Source organism: Schistocerca gregaria, chromosome 10 (assembly GCF_023897955.1).
Source record: "Schistocerca gregaria isolate iqSchGreg1 chromosome 10, iqSchGreg1.2, whole genome shotgun sequence".
Classification (NCBI taxonomy): Eukaryota; Metazoa; Arthropoda; class Insecta; order Orthoptera; family Acrididae; genus Schistocerca; species Schistocerca gregaria.
Window position 1 is genome coordinate 82364190 of NC_064929.1, and position 10691 is coordinate 82374880.

Genomic DNA, 10691 nt, shown 5'->3' on the forward strand with positions numbered 1-10691 from the left:
TAGTGGGAATTAGTGAATTCGGTGGCAGAGGAACAAGACTTCTGGTCAGGTGACTACAGGGTTACAAACACAAAATCAAATACGGGTCATGCAGGAGTAGGTTTAATAATGAACAGGAAAATAGGAATGCGGTTAAGCTACTACAAACAGCATTGTGAACGCATTATTGTGGCCAAGATAGACACGAAGCCCACGCCTACTACAGTAGTACAGGTTTATATGCCAACTAGCTCTGCAGATGACGAAGAAATTGAAGAAATGTATGATGAAATAAAAGAAATTATTCAGATAGTGAAGGGAGACGAAAATTTAATAGTCATGGGTGACTGGAATTCGTTAGTAGGAAAAGGGAGAGAAGGAAACGTAGTAGGTGAATATGGAATGGGAGTAAGAAATGAAAGAGGAAACCGCCTGGTAGAATTTTGCACAGAGCATAACTTAATCATAGCTAACACTTGGTTTAAGAATCATGAAAGACGGTTGTATACATGGAAGGACCCTGGAGATACTAAAGGGTATCAGATAGATTATGTAATGGTAAGACAGAGATTTAGGAACCAGGTTTTAAATTGTAAGACACTTCACGGGCAGATGTGGACTCTGACCACAATCTATTGGTTATGACCTGAACTGAAGAAACTGCAAAAAGGTGGGATATTAAGGAGATGGGACCTGGATAAACTGAAAGAACCAGAGGTTGTACAGAGTTTCAGGGAGAGCATAAGGGAACAATTGACAGGAATGGGGGAAAGAAATACAGTAGAAGATGAATGGGTAGCTTTGAGGGATGAAGTAGTGAAGGCAGCAGAGGATCAAGTAGGTAAAACGACGAGGGCTGCTAGAAATCCTTGGGTAACAGAAGAGGTACTGAATTTAAGTGATGAAAGGAGAAAATATAAAAATGCCGTAAATGAAGCACGCAAAAAGGAATACAGACATCTCAAAAATGAGATCCACAGGAAGAGCAAAATGGCTAAGCAGGGATGGCTAGAAGACAAATGTAAGGATGTATAGGCTTATCTAACTAGGGGTAAGATAGATACCGCCTACAGGAAAATTAAAGAGACCTTTGGAGATAAGAGAACCACTTGTATGAACATCAAGAGCTCAGATGGAAACCCAGTTCTATGCAAAGAAGGGAAAGCAGAAATGTGGAAGGAGTATATAGAGGGTCTATACAAGGGCGATGTACTTGAGGACAATATTATGAAAATGGAAGAGGATGTAGATGAAGATGAAATGGGAGATATGATACTGCGTGAAGAGTTTGACAGAGCGCTGAAAGACCTGAGTCGAAACAAGGCCCCCGGAGTAGACAACATTCCATTAGAACTACTGACGGCCTTGGGAGAGCCAGTCCTGACAAAACTCTACCATCTGGTGAGCAAGATGTATGAGACAGGCGAAATACCCTCAGACTTCAAGAAGAATATAATAATTCCAATCCCAAAGAAAGCAGGTGTTGACAGATGTGAAAATTAACGAACTATCAGTTTAATAAGTCACAGCTGCAAAATACTATACGAATTCTTTACAGACGAATGGAAAAACTAGTAGAAGCCAACCTCGGGGAAGATCAGTTTGGATTCCGTAGAAATATTGGAACACGTGAGGCAATACTGAGCCTACGACTTATCTTAGAAGAAAGATTAAGAAAAGGCAAACCTATGTTTCTAGCATTTGTAGACTTAGAGAAAGTTTTTGACAATGTTGACTGGAATACTCTCTTTCAAATTTTGAAGGTGACAGGGGTAAAATACAGGGAGCGAAAGGCTATTTACAATTTGTACAGGAACCAGATGGCAGTTATAAGAGTCGAGGGACACGAAAGGGAAGCAGTGGTTGGGAAGGGAGTGAGACAGGGTTGCAGCCTCTCCCCAATGTTATTCAATCTGTATATTGAGCAAGCAGTAAAGGAAACAAAAGAAAAATTCGGAGTAGGTATTAAAATCCATGGAGAAGGAATAAAAACTTTGAGGTTCGCCGATGACATTGTAATTCTGTCAGAGACAGCAAAGGACTTGGAAGAGCAGTTGAACAGAATGGACAGTGTCTTGAAAGGAGGGTATAAGATGAACATCAACAAAAGCAAAACGAGGATAATGGAATGTAGTCGAATTAAATCGGGTGATGCTCAGTATTATTTCACAACAGCTAAATCCAGACCATACAAATTCAACATTACCGCACAACCAGAACTACTGAGCAATAATACTGATGATTCAAAAAGACACAAGAACTGGTACTGCCCTCGCTGATAAGAGGACTTCAGTATTTTGTGCCTATTTTTCTCACCATTTAATACAGTTCACAGTATCCAGTTCCAGTGATGAAGGCAATTGGTCATCACTTGAGCTTATCCTTTCAGCCTTGGGACTGCCAGCCACCTGACACCAAACATCAAGAGTCGATTTCAGCATTTCAAAATGACAAGTAGGTGCTTGGTTGACATAGCGGACTGATACACACATTCATACATACATGACTTACTATGTGGGAAATTATACTGTTGGGACGAGACAACTCAGGCATCCTTTAAGGATGAGACAAATAAGTATAACTCCGGAATCCCTGTACAAATTTCAGCCGAAGTTGTAACACATACAACTTACTATATATGAAAAAATACTGTGAGGCAAAATGTGCCAAAAACCGCTAGGAGTGGAGATGGAAGTGGTGGCATGTAAGAGAACTTAAAAATGGTAAATTTTAGTGTCAGATATATAATTTTTTGTGTTGTTTGGCTGATTTGTGATGGTCCTGATGAGCTTTAGCCCTTGGGATATAGGGAAGTGGTGATAACGGAGTGATGTGTACAAATACCTGAAGGCAATGCACACTTGTGTCAAATTTACAATATTTGGTGTCACTGGGCTGAATGGAGAAGGTAAGTTTGCAGTCGGGTCATTTAGAAAATATAATTAGCTATCTCCCAGTTTTATAATCTGTTAACATCCACCAAAGAGTGAACTGATGCCATCTGTACTTGCACTGTAAAGCTATGAACGAGTTTTAAGTGACGGACATTCTTGAAGCTGAAAATGATGACATCCACAAAATCAGCCATCACATACTTGCCACAATACAGTAAGTACAAACATTTGTAAGAGAGTGTATCATACTGGCATAATGCTGTACAATCACATGCCATCCTATTTGAAACAGATGCAAAATTTACAAAAGTTTTAAGTGAAACTGAAAGAGTGCTTGCTTGACCACTGCTTCTATTCTGTTTCTGAGTGTTTAGAGTACCAGAAGAGTATAGTGTAACTGCTCAAATATTCTTAACCAGTCTATCATTTTATTTCATTATATTAATTTTGTCATCAATATTCAACATGTATTGAATAATTTTTAATTATTTATCTTTTCAAAATAACATTGTGTATGATGTTGTATATACTATACCAACCTGATTTGTCCTCCCTCATTTGTGCAAAATATGTACCTAAACACAATTTACAGGACCAATAAAGAAATACAAATACAATTTCCAGTGAGAGTATTATTCTGGATCAAAATCAATGAATTGCAGGCACAGTCAATTAAGTACTGTGGAGTGGCTTTTAGATTGTCATGTTTCTTCTACAGGCAACATTGCTTCTCTTATTCAAGAGGTGAAATGTCAATGAATTTATTTACTCTTACAAATGAACAGGAACCTGAAAATTGTGATTATTGTCAAGTTGTGTGTTAAATTAATATCACTATGAATTTATGAAAGGTATCTTATAATTTATATGCTGCATTTACAGTTTCAGAAACATAAAATAATTAAGTTTTATTTTACACTATAGACACATTTCATTCCTTTCCTGATCTAATAAAATATAAGTAACTGAACAATGCTGGGCAATCAGCTACTATTAATTAAGTAGAGTGGCACATTTATTGAGATCTGACACGTCTATGTTTGACAATAATATTTTTAAGCACATAGTATGTAGATGTGCAGGAAGCTACTAACACATCCTGCAGCTTCTTGTTACCTGTGAACACATTTGCCTCTGACGTAGACTACAGACTGCTCACCTGGAACAGGTGTGCCAGTAAGAGGGTGACTCCAGACTGCTCCAAGGCACACTCCCGCTTGACGTATTGTGTGCTGTACATTATGACGTGCATCTCCATTGCATACTCGGAATACAGAGCCATAAGTGCAGGTCTTTCATCTCCATAATCTACCATTTCCATTTTCTGAATGGTTTCCGTAAGAAAACTGTCATCTTTGAGCACTGTTACGAATGTAATGCTCAGTGAACTACTGTTAGTTTCTACAAGTAACACTGCTACCCTTCTCTCTTTTTTTCTTTCTATCCCTTTGGTAATTGGACATAGCAGGTGAAATGTTTATAGGTACACATTTTAATGATATACACATATTTATAATTGATAACAAAAGTCTCCGCACACGACATGTCTTAACTTTTGAAATATCAGGAATTATACTGAAATATAACAGTTTATTTACTTTCAAATGCATCATTTGTTGTGCTTTATGAATTGTGTACTCTAGACTTGTTCTGAATCTCACTGACACAACAAATAGTGACATGTATATTATTAAAAAGTTTATGTTTTCCCAAGGATGATCACGTTCAGATTTTAGCATGTTTGACCTTGATGATACAATATTCAATTGAGAACACTTTGACTGAGCACATTTTCTTGTGGCATACCTACTTAATAAAACTGACTAAAGAATAGTTATTATATAACTAACGTACCATGAAAAGACATGGAACATACATGTGAACAATATGTATGAAACAGAATAAAAAACTAGGAATAAAGACAAGGAAATAGGAAAAAGCATCAACTGCCCTGAAAATGACCACAGAAAATCAGCAATTTAGTTGCTTTAGTTGTTTATAATGATGTGGCCCAATACCCAAAATTATATTATTCAATATTCAAAGAATAATTAACTCTCAATAGTGATCCTTCATTATTACTCCTTCTTAATTCTTCAAACACTTTTAAGTATCAATATTTTCATGATAGTATCAACAAGTTGATTTGGGCACTCAAATGTTTTATTTTCATAGTCTTTATGATCTATTGTTGAATGAGCTACCCTGCAGTTTCAACATGCTTTTCTACTCTTGCTATTTTTCCTTCATAGGTATTCTTCAATATATGTCTGCCAGCACAGTTGTCAGTGCAGAGTTCTAATGGTTGTTCGAGCCTGAAATTCCAATTTCTTCTCCGAGTGGTATCCATCATGTATGGTCGACTAATGAGATGATGGATAAGTATTCTGCTTCAGCTGTCAAAGTTGCCATAAGGTGTGGCTTTTGAGTGTACTGTACAGTGGTGACCCCTTGTATTATGGAGCATCTAGTTGAGATATCACCTCCATTATTGGTATCAGTTTAGGCACGTTGTGTTGAGCCTCCAACAAAGAATACCTGCATACAAGACTTTGGACTTCAGTTAGGAGCCATACTGAAAAATGTGGTTCACCACTTTCCAGTGGCTCATCAATGATTTATAACTAAATCTGCTTAGTAATGAATTGAAAAAACTGATATCTAGTAAACATATTATTACAGGGTACAACATATTGCCAACAGCTCACTGATCACAAGTTCTTCATCTCTTACCATGACGAATTCCATATGTGTAGTACTATATTTAAACATGTCAAACTTTTTTTAAATGTCTTAGGACTTCTGCTATACACATATTTTAATTTACAAAAATTGAATACGGACATTCAATCCCAAAATATGCTTTCAAATGTAATTTCAAAGTTTTGATTTAGCTTGTTCAAAAATTCAATAATGCTCTCTGTCTTCTTTTCTGTAACTAGTCCATCAGCAATAAACAATGCTATAATGATGCTTCTGTCTTCACCGTTTTGAACCCAAGGATCATCATCAGAATTTACAAATCGCAGTGTGAATAGAAAATTCTTAGGAGCTTGTTTCAGGTCATATAAACTCTTCTGTAGACTCTATTTGCACCATAGCTGAATCTGTCATGTTGATTCCTGTTCTTTTCTTCTTGCAGATGACTGTATACAAACACTGTCTGATCATCACTTACATGACTACGACTTAGGCCCCCTAACATCTACCAGAACTAAAAGTTTCTGAGCATCTAGTCCCGCTGAAAGATTCCTCGATATCCATCATCTCTTAGTTTCTGAAGCGTCTGGTGAAGTCCCTTCCAAATGTGAACAGAGACCCTGATCTTCTACAGCTGTGCAGTGTGTGAGACAAATCACATTACGTATTACCTGTTAGACTTCCTCGCACTGATTTGCTGGTGGGCTTAAATAATTTCTAAGCTCTGCTACACCCATGCTATAAAGCCAGCTGAGGTTCCCAGCCTCACTTGGATCTGTGAGGCAGTTTGACCAAATGATTTGGCCATCCAGGTCACCCAACATGAATCCCATCAAACATTAATGGGATGTAATCAGGAGGCCTCTCCATCACAACATCCTGCACTGGCAACACTTCCGCACTTAATGGATGCCTAAATAAACAGCATGGCTGAATATTTCTTTCAACTACTTGTTGATTCCATGCCACATCCAGTTGCTGCACTTCACTGGCCAAAATGAGGTACGATATGGTACTGGGACGTAACCCATGCCTTTTGTCACCTCTTTGTATATTTGACACAATAGGCTACATGGAGTAGATAGTTATAAAAAAACGTATATGTACCCACAAACTGTCATAACACAGCTCTCCATCGAAAGTCCCTAGATTGATGTCTCCCACAACAGTTTATTCCGTTTCAGTACCTTTGCCAATCAACACTTTTGTACTGGTACTACAATTCAATTTTATGCCATTAATTAATCAGTATGGTGCAGAGGTCATGTGCTGCATGGCAGTGTAATCTTGGTAATACCAGGTGATTACAATTAAAGTGCTGCTATCCACAGCTACGTCCAGTTTGGGCTGTAACTATCTTATGGCAGCAAAACTTGATAGATATTCTAATGTGTAACTACACATCTGATTTATACTGAAAAAGAATTATTTCCAATTTTGGCCACCACGTGCAAATGTGGTGCTGTGAATGAAAGGATGTTGTACAGAAATGTTTCCGTATGTAATGGACTGGCAATGGGATGTGGGCAGAAAAAGTCAAACAAGTGAGAAAGGCATTATTTTGTCTTGGTATTAACTGCAGCTTACACATTTTGTTCAATATGAGCACCGGAGACATTAATTAGATGCTGTACAGTGCCAGATTTACATCTGATGGCCAAAATTGGAACTAATTTTTTTCTGTGCGAATCAATTCCGCATTAAAACATTAGTGTATCTACCAAGTTCCATACGATAATTCTAGTCCATACTGAATCTCCTAGACCAGCTGGACTTTAATTATAACTGTCTGCTCGATCGAATTACAAGTTTATGATGACAGTATATAAGCCAATAGTGACAAACACTGTACGTTTGAAATGATTTTATTTTTTTAAATTGGATTTTTCGATTGTCTCATTTCTGTTTAATGCAACATTTGATCATTTTCATGAAAACTGCTAACATTTGTTACACGAATTATTCTCTTCATAATATTCTAAATATCTGGTAGGCCTACATGGTTTATTCTCGCAAATCAACAAATGCCATCCGGCTTCAAACGAACTTCAATAAATCTCCCTTTATATATATCTAGAGCATAACTTCACGATACAGTGGGATTCGAAGTACTGTTTGATATGATTTGGTAAATCACTTGTGGCGTGGTGGGAACGAGATACCGATAACGCCAGTGTGTTTATCACTCGTGTGTGTGTGTGTGTGTGTGTGTGTGTCTGTGTGTGTGTAGAGAGGCTCTACAATTTACATGCGCATTTTTTTGCCTCATTTGAAACATTGAACTGTGGACTTTTTGACGGTAACATTGCAATAATTTTGACATAATGCACGCTGAGTGACAATAGACGACAACGGTAGTTCTGTGGCTGTCAAATATGACTAACTTCAATTAATTCTGGCTAACTGACGCTTCTTCCTGCTGTTTGCTGATTTGCAGTTTCACTGACCTGTCCATGTGCTATTGTTATCAGTAATTATTATATATATTAATATATAATTATTATATAGGCAAATTCATGCACCAAGCTGCGTCGTCGTTGATAAAATAGCGTTGAGTATCCCAGCATGTTACACGAGAGATCGGAGTCTGATTCGCCGACGGATTTTCAATTATTCACGTATCGTATGACGTGCACTGATATAAGATGTAACTGTACCCAGATAAATTTATCGTCCATCGGCCAATCCTCGGTAGTATAGTGGTCAGTATCCCCGCCTGTCACGCGGGAGACCGGGGTTCGATTCCCCGCCGGGGAGATGCCAATTTTTATTTCGCAAGACGACACTAAATGTTGCTGGTGTAGCCTGAAAGACTATTAACTAAATGCAATTTTGTCAAATAAGTGCCTGGTTGGCGACCGCGGCTGTTACCTGAAATAAATTGTTGATGGCGCGTGGCGCAGAGTACCAGCCACACATTTGTTGTAGGTTACTTGATCCAAAAAGCACAGTTACCGTTTTCGAATTTATACAGTTCGTCAGACGGCTTTCATGCTTCCGTCAAAAGATATGATAGATAGTGTACTCGTTTCACGGCCAGACAGCAGTAAGCCAACGCAACAGATACTTTGATGAAATTATAAAAGCTGTCTTTGATGAACTGTACAAATTCGAAACCGGTAACAGTATTTTTTGAATGAAGTTACCTAAAACAAGTTTTTGGTTGGTTGCTGTACACCATGAGCATTAACTTTACTATGAAGGACTGTAGTCGCTGCACACTATTAAAAATTGTTTCAGTTTCGAAAGTGGTTTTCGAATTGTGGTCTCCAAGACGGCGTTATTTCAGAATTATGCTATGCTGTGCTCGAAGTAAACGGTTTGTTTAGGCTACACCCAGGGTTGCCCGCAGAGGAAGGTATTTGGGGGAGGGATGAGGCAGCTGCTCCTTGTGAGAATTTCTCTAGTTTACGAGTATAAAAAAGGACCTGTAACCGCAGGGCCCTGATATTTGCGATCTAAAATACTTGGAAAATTACCACTAAAATAACCTGAAAACATCGATAAAATGAGGTAATATATGAGCTATTTGTACAGTGAGTTATGAAACGGAACTACAGTAACTGAAAACGTCACAGGAGACGATTGATCTCCGAACGCCGTCCGCAGAAGCTTACGTAATTACGCTAACTTCATGGGAGGTTGGAACTCAAATTACAAATGGACAACTTACAATCGCTATCCTCGGTAGTATAGTGGTCAGTATCCCCGCCTGTCACGCGGGAGACCGGGGTTCGATTCCCCGCCGGGGAGATGCCAATTTTTATTTCGCAAGACGACACTAAATGTTGCAGGTGTAGCTTGAAAGACTTTAAGGACACTCATTCCTCGAAGATGTACGAAAATCGTTGGATAATCATCTCACAGCAATTACAGTGTATTATAGCATGCGGAGCTTCTCGAAAGTGAGATAACGTCTGTTGTAGTTAGAAAATATTTTTAATATTTATCAAAACAACAGGAGCGTGCATTTTGATATTTTCCTTTAGTTTCGTGGATGAATCCAAAAAATCGACTCACGGTATTTCACAAATGAACATTACTTTTGATACAATATCAATATAAAATATCGATATGTAAATTTCAGTATGCATACCTGGTTAAAGTTATTATCATTAAGCGACGCGACAACGAATATAGGAAGATGAACCATCCATTTATTTACATATTTTAATACATTATTGCGTTTGTCCTAGAGGCAAATGCACTGATCGGCTTTGTCAACGTTACAAGAAGAAATTGTTGCATCATAAATTGACATTAAACAAAAACATGAAAAAATGTAGGGTACGGTACCTATATGACGAAATATGCAGAATTAAATCTACATTTCTATAGCCGGAATAGTCGACGTTTTAGTGCTTGTAAACAATAAGACAGATCGTAAGGAGAGGAAGGTCACACGTTACCTAATTGTGAGTGACACTGATAAGCAACAATGAAATTAAATAAAGCTGCCGATCCACTGAATGACGGAAACTACTACCTGTGTATGCAGTCATATTACAAAGGATATCCATGGTGACAGCTCCGTCTCGGAAAGAAAAAGTCACACGTCACTAACGTGCAAATATTAATAAACCTCGAATGGCTAATGACGCAACAAAGCAGTTGAGCAAGAACACACACTCGTCAAAACGTTACTCTTTCAAAATTCAAATAATGTTGAACAAATGTTGTAATATCATACTACGCTATGTTTCCTTCCGTTTCCTGAAGTGTTGTGTACCTGTTTTGTGTTGTTGCTGATCAGTACTTGTCGGTAGAAGCAGAAACTCATCTTGGTCGGAAGTGCTACCGGCCTATGCTCTCTAACAGGGGGTACACTCATTGCGTGATTGTTGTAGAACAGCCTTCATTTAATTATTTCATAATCGCTACTGCAAATAAGCTTCACATCCGAGCAAGATAAATTTCACTAATCCCATGGCAAACTGACAAAAATTAAAATTTCAAGAATGACGTGGATCGCAATAAGATAAAATTTCTATTGGACTGGATGCCATTATATCCATAGTTGGTTTATTCTAACGCAGTCACGAACAATATATGACAGTTATCATGGCGCATTCTTAAGCCGTCCAAATACCAATCTGCGAAAGTTTCATGAATCAGGCA

At 38.0% G+C, this 10691-nt stretch overlaps 2 non-coding genes across 2 annotated transcripts; both read left to right on the top strand.

Moving 5' to 3' along the window:
- The first annotated feature begins 8258 nt into the window (after positions 1-8258).
- Trnad-guc (transfer RNA aspartic acid (anticodon GUC)) lies at positions 8259-8330 on the top strand. Its single transcript has one exon. It is a non-coding gene; the product is annotated as a tRNA-Asp (tRNA).
- Positions 8331-9254: 924 nt separating this feature from the next.
- Positions 9255-9326, top strand: Trnad-guc (transfer RNA aspartic acid (anticodon GUC)). Its single transcript has one exon. It is a non-coding gene; the product is annotated as a tRNA-Asp (tRNA).
- Positions 9327-10691: the final 1365 nt, after the last annotated feature.